This window comes from Ictidomys tridecemlineatus, chromosome 15, assembly GCF_052094955.1.
Source record: "Ictidomys tridecemlineatus isolate mIctTri1 chromosome 15, mIctTri1.hap1, whole genome shotgun sequence".
Lineage (NCBI taxonomy): Eukaryota > Metazoa > Chordata > Mammalia > Rodentia > Sciuridae > Ictidomys > Ictidomys tridecemlineatus.
In genome coordinates, this window is record NC_135491.1 from 22265197 (window position 1) to 22277322 (window position 12126).

General features: G+C 43.7%; 1 long non-coding RNA gene across 3 annotated transcripts in view; it reads right to left on the reverse strand.

Annotated features, from left to right (window-relative positions):
- Nucleotides 1-12126, reverse strand: part of LOC120888021 (uncharacterized) — a 24855-nt gene continuing 12729 nt past the window's right edge. The window contains exons 2-5 of one of the 3 annotated variants that reach the window (XR_013430833.1): nt 4691-4789; nt 1719-2769; nt 664-1625; nt 1-178 (exon numbers count right to left, since the gene is read on the reverse strand). This is a non-coding gene — a long non-coding RNA (uncharacterized LOC120888021). Of the gene's footprint in view, nt 179-663; nt 2770-4690; nt 4790-12126 lie in introns of all 3 variants that reach the window. The other 2 variants (XR_013430832.1, XR_005731471.2) reach the window with 2 other exon arrangements.

Below are 12126 nucleotides of genomic sequence, written 5' to 3' on the forward strand. Positions count from 1 at the left end.
TTCTCAACAACAAGAATTTATTTCTCACAGATCTGGAGGCTGGAAATCCAAGGTCAGGGGGCCAGCATGATTGGTTCTGGTGAGGGCTTACAGACAGATGGGGTTTTGCAGGTTACAGACTACCAACTTCTCATATTATCCTCATGAAGCAGAAAAGGCGAAGAGGTCTCTGGAGTCCCTTTTATAAGAATAGAAACTCCATTCATGAAGGCTCCACCTCCAAACTTCATCACATTGAGGGTTAGGATACTATTATATGAATTTGGGAGGATTTAAAACTTCAGTCCATAATGGGGAGCTGGGATGGGGCTAGAAAATTCCCCTCATCCAGAGGCACTGAGTCCTCTGCCCTGTAAACTCTTCCTGGACCTTCCTGTGTTTATTTAGCCAAGTTATCAAAGTGGCCCCCGGGGTGGCAAATATGACTGAGATTCCCACAATTAGCCTTGTCAGCTTGCTGTGTCAATTTGCTCTAATAGTAGTGCGTACATCTTTGTCTGAGTGGAGCACAGCTTCTCACTCCTGAGCTGCGGAGGGTCGGCATTTTAAGCTGCAAATATTGTTATTCATAATAGGTTGGCAAATATTTTCAGATTAAGCTAAGTGCCAAACTCTGGAATTATGACTGTGAATCCATCAGCATCTGATAATCATTGCTCTTACCTTGTCTTCTGACTGCGAAGGCCCCAGAGCAGGAACTGTCCTTAGGGGCTGGTGGTCTGAGCTTTTCCTTAGGGCAGGAATCTCCTCATCCATTTCCCACCCTGGACAAGGTCCAGTCCTCTCCTCTTAGGCACCTCTAGGGATGGGTAGCTCATCACCTTCCAAGGCAGAATGCATTCTGCTCTGAGCAGTTCTCCTTGTCAGAAGGTGTTTTGGGTTACTTAAATGAACCTGCCAGTCTCAGTGTGCTGGCTTTTAATTATGGCGACAGCATGTGATCCAGTAGTCATTCAGCAAACCTTCCAGTTGTCTAGTGGGTTGCTCAAAGCCAAAGATCCAATGGAGAAGGCAGCATGACCCCTGTATGTGAGAAGCTCACCTCCTGGGGAACCAGGAAAGAATACACTCTGCTCTTGCACAAGACAGAAGAAGGGGGACTGCAGAGACTAGGGAGAGTTCTAAGAAAGAACCAGGGAGAGTTGAGGAGGCCTGTGAAGGATGGACACAACACAAGCTAGTAGCCTGGGCAGGAGGTGAGTGGGATGCAATTGAAGCACCCTCATCATGGACAGAGGGTCATCTTGGACAGAGCATCCAGACAGGTGGAGAAAAGACAGGTGAGACAGATGTGTTGATGGACAGGTTCTCCCAAGGAGACTCTGCCCAGCCTCAGCATCTCCCCACCCTCCTAGCTTCCTGCAGTTTCTCTGGCCATTCCTTATCTAGACCTCTACTGTCTGGAGTGCTTCAGAGTGGGGCCCTCCACAGTAGGACCACAGCCCTGCTTCCCCCCACCACTGCCATCTCCCCTTGCACAAGACCAGGCATGTGGGGGCAGTCCAGTGCCCTTTCCTTCTACCCGCACCACCGACCATCACCAGAACTGTCTCTCGCTGTCTGCCACGGGGCTCCACAGTGCTCTACTCCTTCTCCATTTCTCCCGTGTCCATCAGCGCAGGCAGCTGTGAAAACACACACCATCAACCGGGGGCATTAACAATGGGCATTTGTTTCTCACCAGTTCTGGGAAACCAGGAAGTCCAAAGTCAGAGTACCAGAATGGTGGGGTTCTGAGGAAGGCCCTCTTCCTGGCTTATGGTACAGCCTTCTTGCTGTGTCCTCACATGGCAGGGAGGGAAGGAGGGTGGGAGAGAGGAAGGTGGGGGAGAGAGAGAGAGAGAGAGAGAGAGAGAGAGACTCTGATTATATTCTCTTCTTATAAGGGACAATCATAAGGATCCCACTTTCATGATTTTGCCTAAATCTAGTCTCCTCCTAAAGACCCCACCTCCTAGGACCTCCCTGTCTGTCACTGGGCTTAGGGATTTAATGCATGAGGTTTGTGAGAACACAGATGGCCAGACCCAGCACCTCCTTGCCCCCAGACCCTGCTCTATGCATAACGGGGACTCTGCTTTTAAAAGTTACTCTGATGAATTTTCTGTGGCCCTACCCTCCTTCCTGCCTCCCTAGTGGCTTCTCATAGCTTTTAGGACGAGCAAGTCCTAGTAGGTTCAGAAGGCCCTTCAGGCTCAGACACCTCGACCCCAAGTCCCTGACTCTCCCACAGGGCGGTCAGTCAGCCTCATGGTGTGGGGCTCCCCCTGCAGGCTCAGGAGCTCCGCCCCAGCTAGCTGCCACTTCTCTTGGACCATCCCCCCAGCTTTCCACACCATCCAGGCCCCTTTCCGGGGTCCATCCTTTGGATCCCCAGGGGACAGTCATCCGATCAAACAAACATTCTGGGTTTATAGGCTACGAGGTGCCCCAGGGTGACTGTGCCACCCTGTCCAGGTCACAGCCTTGCCTCTGACTGGGACCATGGAGAACTTCTGCACTTGGATGTAGAAGGACTTGCACAAATGATGAGATTTTAGGTAGCACATCAGCCGCAACTGAGGACGCTTTGAGTTAAAGCTGATTTCTCTAGCAACTCCTTGCAGTACAGAGCTGCTCTTTGTTATTTTTAAAGTAAAATTTTTAAAAAGGAGATCTTTGTTCCTTAATGAAAATATCAATCAAGAGAGGTGACCTCGGGACTGGGGCCGTAGCTCAGTGGTAGAGCACTTGCATGTGTGAGGCCCTGGGTTCGATCCTCAGCACCACCTAAAAATAAATAAATAAAGATATTAAAGAGAGAGAGAGAGAGAGAGAGATGACCTCATGGCAGATTCTGGCCCTTATCTCAATATACCTAAGCCTTACTGGGGCTCTGGGAAGCAGGCTGGGACCTGGAGCCCCTGAGCCCCAAAGCATAGCAGTTGATACGTGCTGGGCCCAGGCCCTTTCTTCCCTCTTACTCCCCTGCTGGATATCTTACAATCTGAGCCTGAGGGGTGTTGTGTGCACACAGATACCTGAAGGGAGGGAGTAAGGGGGGAAAGACTGGCAGGTGAGAGGTCAAACTATGCCTAGTCAAAGTCTTAGGCCAGCAACTTAACTAGCTGTGTGCCCCTGTGGAGAGTTCTTACCCTCTCTGAGCTTCTGTTTTTGCCTCTGTGGAACAGGGATTAGAAAGGGGAGCCGGTAGAGGTTATCCTGTACATTTTCAAAGGCTATTGAAGAGTAAGCTATGAATTCTTATAAATGAGCCTTGGAAAATGCATCTGTCACAGGTTTTTTTTTTTTTGTTCCCGGTGGGGAACAGAAACCATGGGGCTTGCAGGTCTTGCTAGGGACCTGTGTTGGCTGCATACCATAAACAAAGGAAGAGGGGCTGACAGTCAGCAGGGGAACAGTCAGATGGGTACAGAGACCTCCAGAGCCGGGTGTGGCCCTTTGCAGGCTGGAATTCCTCTGACCCTTGTACCCTGGACTGTTTTCAGTTCTCCTGGGGTATGTGGAGAAGCTGTGAGCCATCCTGTTAATCTGGAGGACCTCTTTCTCATCAGGCAAGGATAAAAGGTCTGACCTCTCAGGCGAGGAAGGACACAGGAACAGGGCTCTATTCTGTCCTTGGGAGACTTGGTCCTGTGCAGTAAATATGGGACTCGTGTGAGGGGTGCTCAGCTTGGGAGTCCTGGGCCTGGTGGGATTTCTTTCCTTCCCTGAGTCCAGCAGCATGAGTCATGAGTCATGGGTGGAGACCAGGTGAGCCTGTTGCAAGAGGCAGCTTCGCTTCATTCCAGCCGGAGCGCTTGCTGAACTCAGGACCTGCAGGCCCGCAGGGCAAGAATCTGCAGAACCCTCTAGAGAGTTCAACAAGTGTTCCTGGGAGCCAGGGACTTGCGTGGACATAGCAACAGGGTACACTCTTTGGTCTAAAGTGATGGGAATGTGGAAATTCAACATCAAATGACTGAAGGCAGTACTTGGTAAAATGAAGTAATTTTGCTTTTCACATCAATGAGATAAGAAGTAATTTCAGAGGTAAAGTTCATAACCCAGAGGCAACAAATGGTGGCTATATGATTATTGTCACCAGTTTCGAGCCTTGAACCCATTTTTTAAAAGGCCCCAACTTTACTTAACACTCATTGTTTTGAACGCTAAAATTTAAAAACAGAAGATCCCTCCAGGAACCAAATAAGAGGATTCTGACTTATTAAAAAACTAGAATCACTATACTGCAGAAACTGCTTGTCTTTTACAAATTTCTTCGTCTCTCTTTCTCGCCTGTCACCCTCCAATAGCAAAACAAGGCAGCAGGCCTCAGAGACGGACTTGATTTCATTAAGAACTGATAAATCTGGTAACTTCTAAGCTTCCTACCAATTCCTGGGAAGAACCCCAGCCTGGGTTCTACCACTGCTCAACCTTGTGGCTCAGGCCTGCTTAGAGAGAGTCCGGGGCCCCTTAATGAAGTGCAGCACAGTTAGGCATCACAGGGGAACCAAAAGTCCTTATAGCATGCTCCACGTGGATGTGCACATATAGACACACACACACACACACACACACACACACACACACACAAATCACTCAAGCTTCTTGACACCAAAGACCTTCGGTCCCATCAGCATCTTGATAAGATATGCAGCATGTTATGAGCCTCTATCAATAAAATGATGGAATGAAGATCATTTACCAAATGAGGTCAACAGGGCTGCCAAAGATGCGGGGTTCACAAAGCAGATGCCGGCGATACGGGAACGCTGCTTGGATCCTGTGCGGAGCCTTTGAGCACCTAGATGAGTTGGAACAGATGATAATCAAAGCAAAGAAAATGGGCAAGGACCTTTATGTGATAAGAGTTCAAAGGGGAATTATCTGGATATCCAATAGTTGAAGCCTGAAACATTTTTAGAAAAATGAACATTCTGTGTCCATCCCGTGGAGGACATGTCACATCAGGTTATCAAGAGCTTTTGTCAAGAAGGGTCCTGTCCCCGAGAATAAAATCAACAGTTAATTTCATTCTTTGTCCTAAAGAATTGGAACATACTGGTGTCATTTATTTTGAGTTAATAAAATATTGAAATGAATTGATTTTCAATAGTTTATAGGTTCAGTTTTGAAAATAAGAATCAAGTCGAATTTTTCCTGACTTTAAGTGGATTCTGATTGGGGCCTTTGTCCACTTCTCCGGGAACAACAATGTCCCATAACCACCTTCAAGGAGTTGGATTTATTGCTCATTTTTTCTTTTGCATTTGATAAGTTTGGCTATTTATGGTTTATTAACTAAAATTAATGTATTTTTTCCTAACTTTTAATTCTGAAATTACCTCAAGCTTACAGAAAAGTTACACAAAAAAAGAGTTCTTAAATATATCCTTCACTTGGGATCTCCAAATATTTTCATGTTAACACATTTGTTTTATTACTTTTTCTCTCTTTTGACAGGTAGATAACAATTTTGAACAAATCACAAATAAATTCTCCATTCTTCCTAAATATATCAGTACGCCTTCTCTGATACCACCAGATTCAATTGTCTAAATCAGGAAATGAGTTGCCAGACCTGATGGCACACACCTGTAATCCCAGCAACTGGGGAGGCTGAGACAGGAGGATTGAAAGTTTGAGGCCACCTCCGGAAAATGAAAAGGACTGACGATATGGCTTAGTAAAGTGTCCTGGGGTTCAATCTCTAGAATACCCCTTCCCCTAGAATCAGGAAGTGACCACTGAGATTGTATTGCCATCTAAGGTACTGATTTTCAATTTTCTTCATAAGTTGCTGTTTTGTTCTGTGGGAACCTGCTTCATATGGGCAGCTTGACAGGTGCCCTGGGAAAACTTCAAAGAGGGCATGATTATCTATCCATCTGACCAATCAATCTGTAAAACCTTTTGCCATATTTTGGGGAATGTGCTGGGGCTAGAAACCAGAAAGGAATCCTTCACAGACTCCACCCTCAAATGACTTTCTCAAACTTATGTTCAAAGTGTCACAAAGAAAATAACACCTTCGTGACTTCTCGTTCTTTCTCCCTAAATACCGCAGTCTGCTTCTTCCCTCTTGGACTTCAGTGATGCAGAGGGATTTTTTTTCTCTTGCTTGTGTTTACCACCACTTCTGAGCACACTTGACATGGGCAGGTGCTCTCTGTCACCACACATTCTGAACAGCACGCCGATGCACTGTTGATGACATGCCCCTGGACCTGGTGAGCAAGCGTGGAAAGAACTCTGGGTGACCTGGCAAGAAGATGCACACGTGCCAAGGATAGGAACTGCCTTGAGCTGCCCCCAAAACATTCAGGGATTGCCACACTGGCAAGGTGTCTAGGGATCCCAGTGGTTTGGGACATGCCAGGACATCCCTGCCATAGAGAGTCACTGGCAAGCCCCAGTAGAAGAGTCACAGGGTAGATCTTTAGCATTCTGGAGTAAGGCTCTGCCTTCTGTTGCTGAAACCTACTCACAGTGTGAAGCCAGCTCCTGTGTGTGATGGTTCCTGGCAGAGACTTAGTGCCTATCCCTAGGTTAGCAAGTGACTGTTCCTGGAACTGTCTGCAATGACTTGGGCATTATCAGACCCATCAAGCCATAGATTGGGAAGACACAAAGGCAATCCATCATCCAATGAAAATGATACATTTGGTGGATCAGACACTTAAATGCAAAACCTGAAACTATAAAATTACTAGAAAAAAAAACAAGGGGAAAAACTTCAGGATATTTGTCAGTGCAAAGACTTTTTTTTTTTTTTTTTTTTGGATTTGATGCTCAAAGGACACCCAACAGAAGGAAAAAGTGACAAAAGGGATATCATGAAAATAAAATGCTTCTGCACAGCAAATAAAGCCATCAACAGAGTGAAGAGACAATCTCCAGGATGGGGGAAGTTATTTGCAAACTATTAATAGGTAGAATATATAAGAAACTCAAACAATAGCAAAAAAAGAACATAGAATCCTATTTAAAAATAGGTGAATAACTTGGACAGACATTTCTCAAGAGATAATATACAAATGACCAACAAGTATATGAAAAAAAAATACTCAGCATCACTAGTCATCAATTAAAATGCAAATCAAAACCACAGTGAGGTATCATCTCTCTCCAGTTGAAATGGTATTATCAAAAAGACCCAGAATAACAAGTACAACTGAGGCTGTAAAGAAAGGCAAATTTTGAATACTGTTGTTGGGGATGTAAATTAGTACAGCCATTGTGGAAGAGTATAGAGTTTCCTCAAAACAACTGAAAATAGAACTACCATATGATCTAATAATCCCACCATGTGGTACATATCTAAAGGAAATAAAATCACTATGTCAAAGAGATAATCTGCACTCCCATGTTTATAGCAGCACTGTTTGCAACAGCTGAGATATCAGATCAATGTTGGTCTCCATGCACGGATGAATGGATTAAAAAATGGACCTGTACATAATGGAATAGTATTTAGCCATAAAAAGAATGAAATCCTGAGTGATATAGATGAGCCTGGAAGACATTACTTTAAGTGAAATAAAACAGCACAGAAAGACAAATATTGTATTTTCTCACTCTTACGTGAAGTCCATGAAAGTTGATCATAGAATTAGAGAGTGGAATAATAGTTTCCAGGGGGTGGAAAGGGTGAAGGGAAGGAAGGAGATGGAGAGAGGATGGTCAGTGGGTACAGGGAGTAGTTAGGCAGCAGGGATAACTTGAAATGTTCTATAGCATCAGAGAATAACTATTACCACATTTCAGAGTAGCTAGTAGAAAGGATTGTGCGTGTACCCAACAAGAAGGGATAAACGTCTGTTGTGATGAATATGCCAATTACCTGAGCTGATAATTACATATTAAATGTGTGTATTGAAATTTCATGTACCCCCATATGTATCATGTACCCCCTAAATACGTGCAATTATTATGTGTCAATTAAAAAAGAAAAAAAATTAAATGGTTAATTTAGGATCAGGCCCAAGAAAGTCTAGTAGAAACATCTAAGTTAGTGAACAGGTGGCCTGGTCCCCCATATCACCCACTTGTGTTGCAGTGACACTTCTCTCTCAGATCACACTTATGGCCTTGTGGGCATATGGCCGAGGAGGGGGCCCCTAGGACCAGCTGACAGAGAAGAAAACTTGGACCTGGTTCACAGATGGACCGTGTTCAATGTGTTCAGTACGTTGGCATGAACTAAAAATAGATCGCTGCCCCGAGGGCCAGGACGAGGGTAGTGCTCACTTTGGGTGAAAATTTTATCAGTAGTCAAGATAAATAATATGTTAATTGAATATTTGAAAATCAAAATTAATGCAAGAAATCCATGAGGAGCAAAATATCTAAGTTTCAAATAAAGACATGATCAGCAAACGGTGATGTGCTGAGCCATACTGGAGTCCAAGACAAAAGGTTTTTCCTTTTGGTCTCTACTGACTTATGGAAATGGACACAGAGTGCCAGTCTTTGGACTTATGTAAAGGACCATTCTGCACAGGAGGCGCTCAGCGTCTGGGGAGACAAGGCTCACCCTGTGGACGTCAGCCCACTGCTTGGGCAGTAAGTAGTTCATGAAAGTGATGACTGTGGGGGCAAAGGTAAGGCCATGCATGAGCCCAACACGATGGATTTCCTCTTATTAAGGACAATTTGGTTATTGCCACTACTGAGGGCCCCACCTGTCAAAAACATAGACTAATACTGATATGGCACCCTTTCTGTCGTTGTTCATGCTTTTTGGCACCATTTCTCATAGAGATCAGGCAACCTCAGGCAGGAAGTTAATTGCATCAGATCCCTGCTACCATAGGTGAGACAGTGGTCAGTCCTTACCAGAATCAACACCTATTCTAGCTATGGACTTTTTGTCCTTGTCATCAATACCTTCATCGTCATCACCATCTGGGAGCTTATAACTGTTTTATTTATTGAGAAAGGATTTGAACAGTATTGCCTGAAACCATGGTGTCTGTCTCACAGCAAGGGAGACTCATGACTTCAAGGTTCATCCAGAAGTGGAAAGCCTCCTAGAGCATCAGAATGGCCTTTTACAAGGCTGTGCTGGGGTGACACAACGTCCCTTGTAGTTGGGTGGCTGTCTTTTAAACTACAGTGTGTGTGTTATACCAATAGCTGATACATGGCCCTGGGTTCCCAAGAACTGAGGGGCACAGGTGGAAGCTAGATTGGTTTCTCTCACCATTGCTATCAGAGACACACTTGAGAAATGTGTGCATCCTCTGTCCATGACTGGGTTGGCTCTGGTAAATTAGATAATTTTATTTTTGATAAGAGTGAAAGGTGTGGAGAGTGAACTCTTCCATTAGAGGACATCATCTCAAATTCTGCTGAACTTTAAAATAAAAGTACTGCTTGGTTGGGAGTGATGGTGCATGCCTGTAATCCAGCAACTCAGGAGGCTAAGGCAGGAGGATCACGAGTTCAAAGCCAGCCTCAGCAAAATCGAGGTGCTAAGCAACTCAGGGAAACCCTGTCTCTAAATAAAATACCAAAAAGCCCCGGGGATATGGCTCAGGGGTTATGTGCCCCTGAGTTCAAGCCCCAGCATTGAAAAAAAAATCCTGCTTGGTCACTTTGGGCTTCTCATGTGAGTGGACCAGAGATAGAAAGAGGAGGAAGAGGAGGAGGAAGGATAACTGGATTCTATATGCAAAATAATGAAGAGGTGTTTCCAACACTATATGTTTGACAAAGTAGATCAATAAGCTAAATATGAGAGCTAACACCCAGGGGAGATACTGGTGAATGAAACTGACCAAATTATATTGTGTACATGTACAAATATATAATAACGAATTCCACTATTATATATAACTATAATGTACTAATAAAATATATGTATCAACAATGAGCTAACACCACAAAACCAGTCTAAGAAAACATGGATAAGCCTTCATGACCTTGGGTTTGGCCATGAGTTATTAGATATGACACCAAAAGCATGAACAACAACAGGAATAAAAGCATAAATTGGACTTTATCACAATTCAAATCTTTGTTCATCACAGGACATGACTAAGAACATGAAAATACAACCTATCAAGTAGAAGAAAATATTTGAAATCATATATGTATATATATGATAAGGGTTTAACATCTAGAATATATAAGTGATTCCTACAACTCAACAAAGACAACTCAATTAAAAATAAGCAAAGAACTTGAATAGTAGTTATGCCTCCAAAGAAAATAGATAAAGGCCACATGAAAATATTCTCAACACCACTAATTAGCAAAATGCAATTAAAACCAAAACAAGATACTGCCCTACACCCATTAAAATACCTATGATTAAACAAACAAACACAACAAAAAGGACACTAACAAGTGTTTGTGACAAATTGGAATCTTGTGCATGTCTGTTAGAAATGCAAAACTACAGTATGATAGTTTTTTTTTTTTAAGCTTAAAACAACCAGGTGCAGTGGTGCATGCCTGTAATCTCAGCAGCTTGGGAGGCTGAGGCAGGAGGATCATGAGTTAAACGAGCCTCAGCAATGGCAAGGCACTAAGCAATTCAGTGAGACCCTGTCTTTAAATAAAATTCAGAATAGGTCCGGGGATGTGGCTCAGTGATTGAGTGCAAACTCCAGTACCAAAAATCATATCATATGACCTAGCAATTCCACTTGAAGGTATGTACCACCAAATAATTGAAAACAGGAATTCAAACAGATACTTGTATGCCAATGATCATCACAGCTTTATTCACAATGGCCAAAAGGTAGAAAACCCAAGCATCCATCAGCAGATGAATGAATAAACAAAATATGGTACATATGTACAATGGACTTTATTCAGCTGTAAAAAACAATGAAGTTCAAATACATGCTCCCACAGGGATGAACCTTGAAAGCATTAGACTATGCCAAATGATCCAATTACAAACATTATACAATTTTATATCTATGGGATATTTAGAATAGGTAAATTTATAAAGGCAGAAAGTAGATTCGCAGTTACTAAGGACTGGTGTAGGTGGGGTGGGGAATTATTGCTTAATGGCTACAAAATTTCTGTTTGGAGTAATGAAAAAGTTTTTGAAACAGTGGTCATTGTTGCACAGTATTGTTAATGTAAATACTGCTGTTGAATTGAACATTTAAAGATGGTTAAAAATGGAAATTTTTATGTGGTATATATTTTACCACAGTAAAAAAAAAAGTAGTAATTATATTTGCAGTGGAAGCCAATGCTAATTATCATGAAGAAAAAGACTTGTTGCTACCTAATGAAGGAAGGATGAGTAAGTTTAGGAGTCAGGGGGTCCACTGGGATGTCTCTTGGTGAGATTCTGACTTTGAATCAAGATAAATGAACAATCTCAGCAGCTATAGGCCAACAAAGACAAGGCAAGAAAGAGTAACAGCAAAAGTGTGGTCACCTAACTTGCAACTTAGACAAGTCAAAGTACTGGTCAAGAGTGAGGGAAATCTGGTGTGGTTGATGGAGAAGGATGTATTCGTCAGGTTTGCATTACTTCGATGAGATTACAGAGGCAGCTAACTCTACAAAGATAAAAGATTTTGTTTAGTTCATAATTTTGGAGGTTTAAAGTTCAAGGTCAGGCAGCCCCATCTATCACCAGGCCTGTGGTGAGGGCAGCAGAGAGGGTGGTGGACCACGGCAGGAGATATGTTAAGAGCAAGTGATCGTACCTTGAGCACTACCAAAGAATTTGCTGGAAAAAATACCTCATGTCCCCAGTGTTCTAAGGTCCCAAAGTTTCTACCACATTTCAACAGCACTACTCCGGGGACTAAGGCTTTAATGACAATGAGCCCTTAGGGGATATTCAAACCAATCCAAACCACTGCAGAGGGAGCTGAACTCCTGAAGGCTTGGTGACAGATTGGATCTAGTGCAGGGCATGAGTGAATCAGAGTTGTTCAGAGGACAGACTCCATGAGACATGTGCACACCCTCCCCCCACATCCTCTTGGCGTCGACTGATTCCATCTACGGTGTGCTGAACAGTTTCATGCAGTCTGCCTGGTCCTGACCCTGTTGCCTGGAGCGTGTTGTTTGCTTTGGCCCCAGGGTTTCCCTAACGCTGTAGAGTGGGATGGCAGAAAGAGCCCATTCAGCAGGCGTCCACATGTTCAGACTCACAGT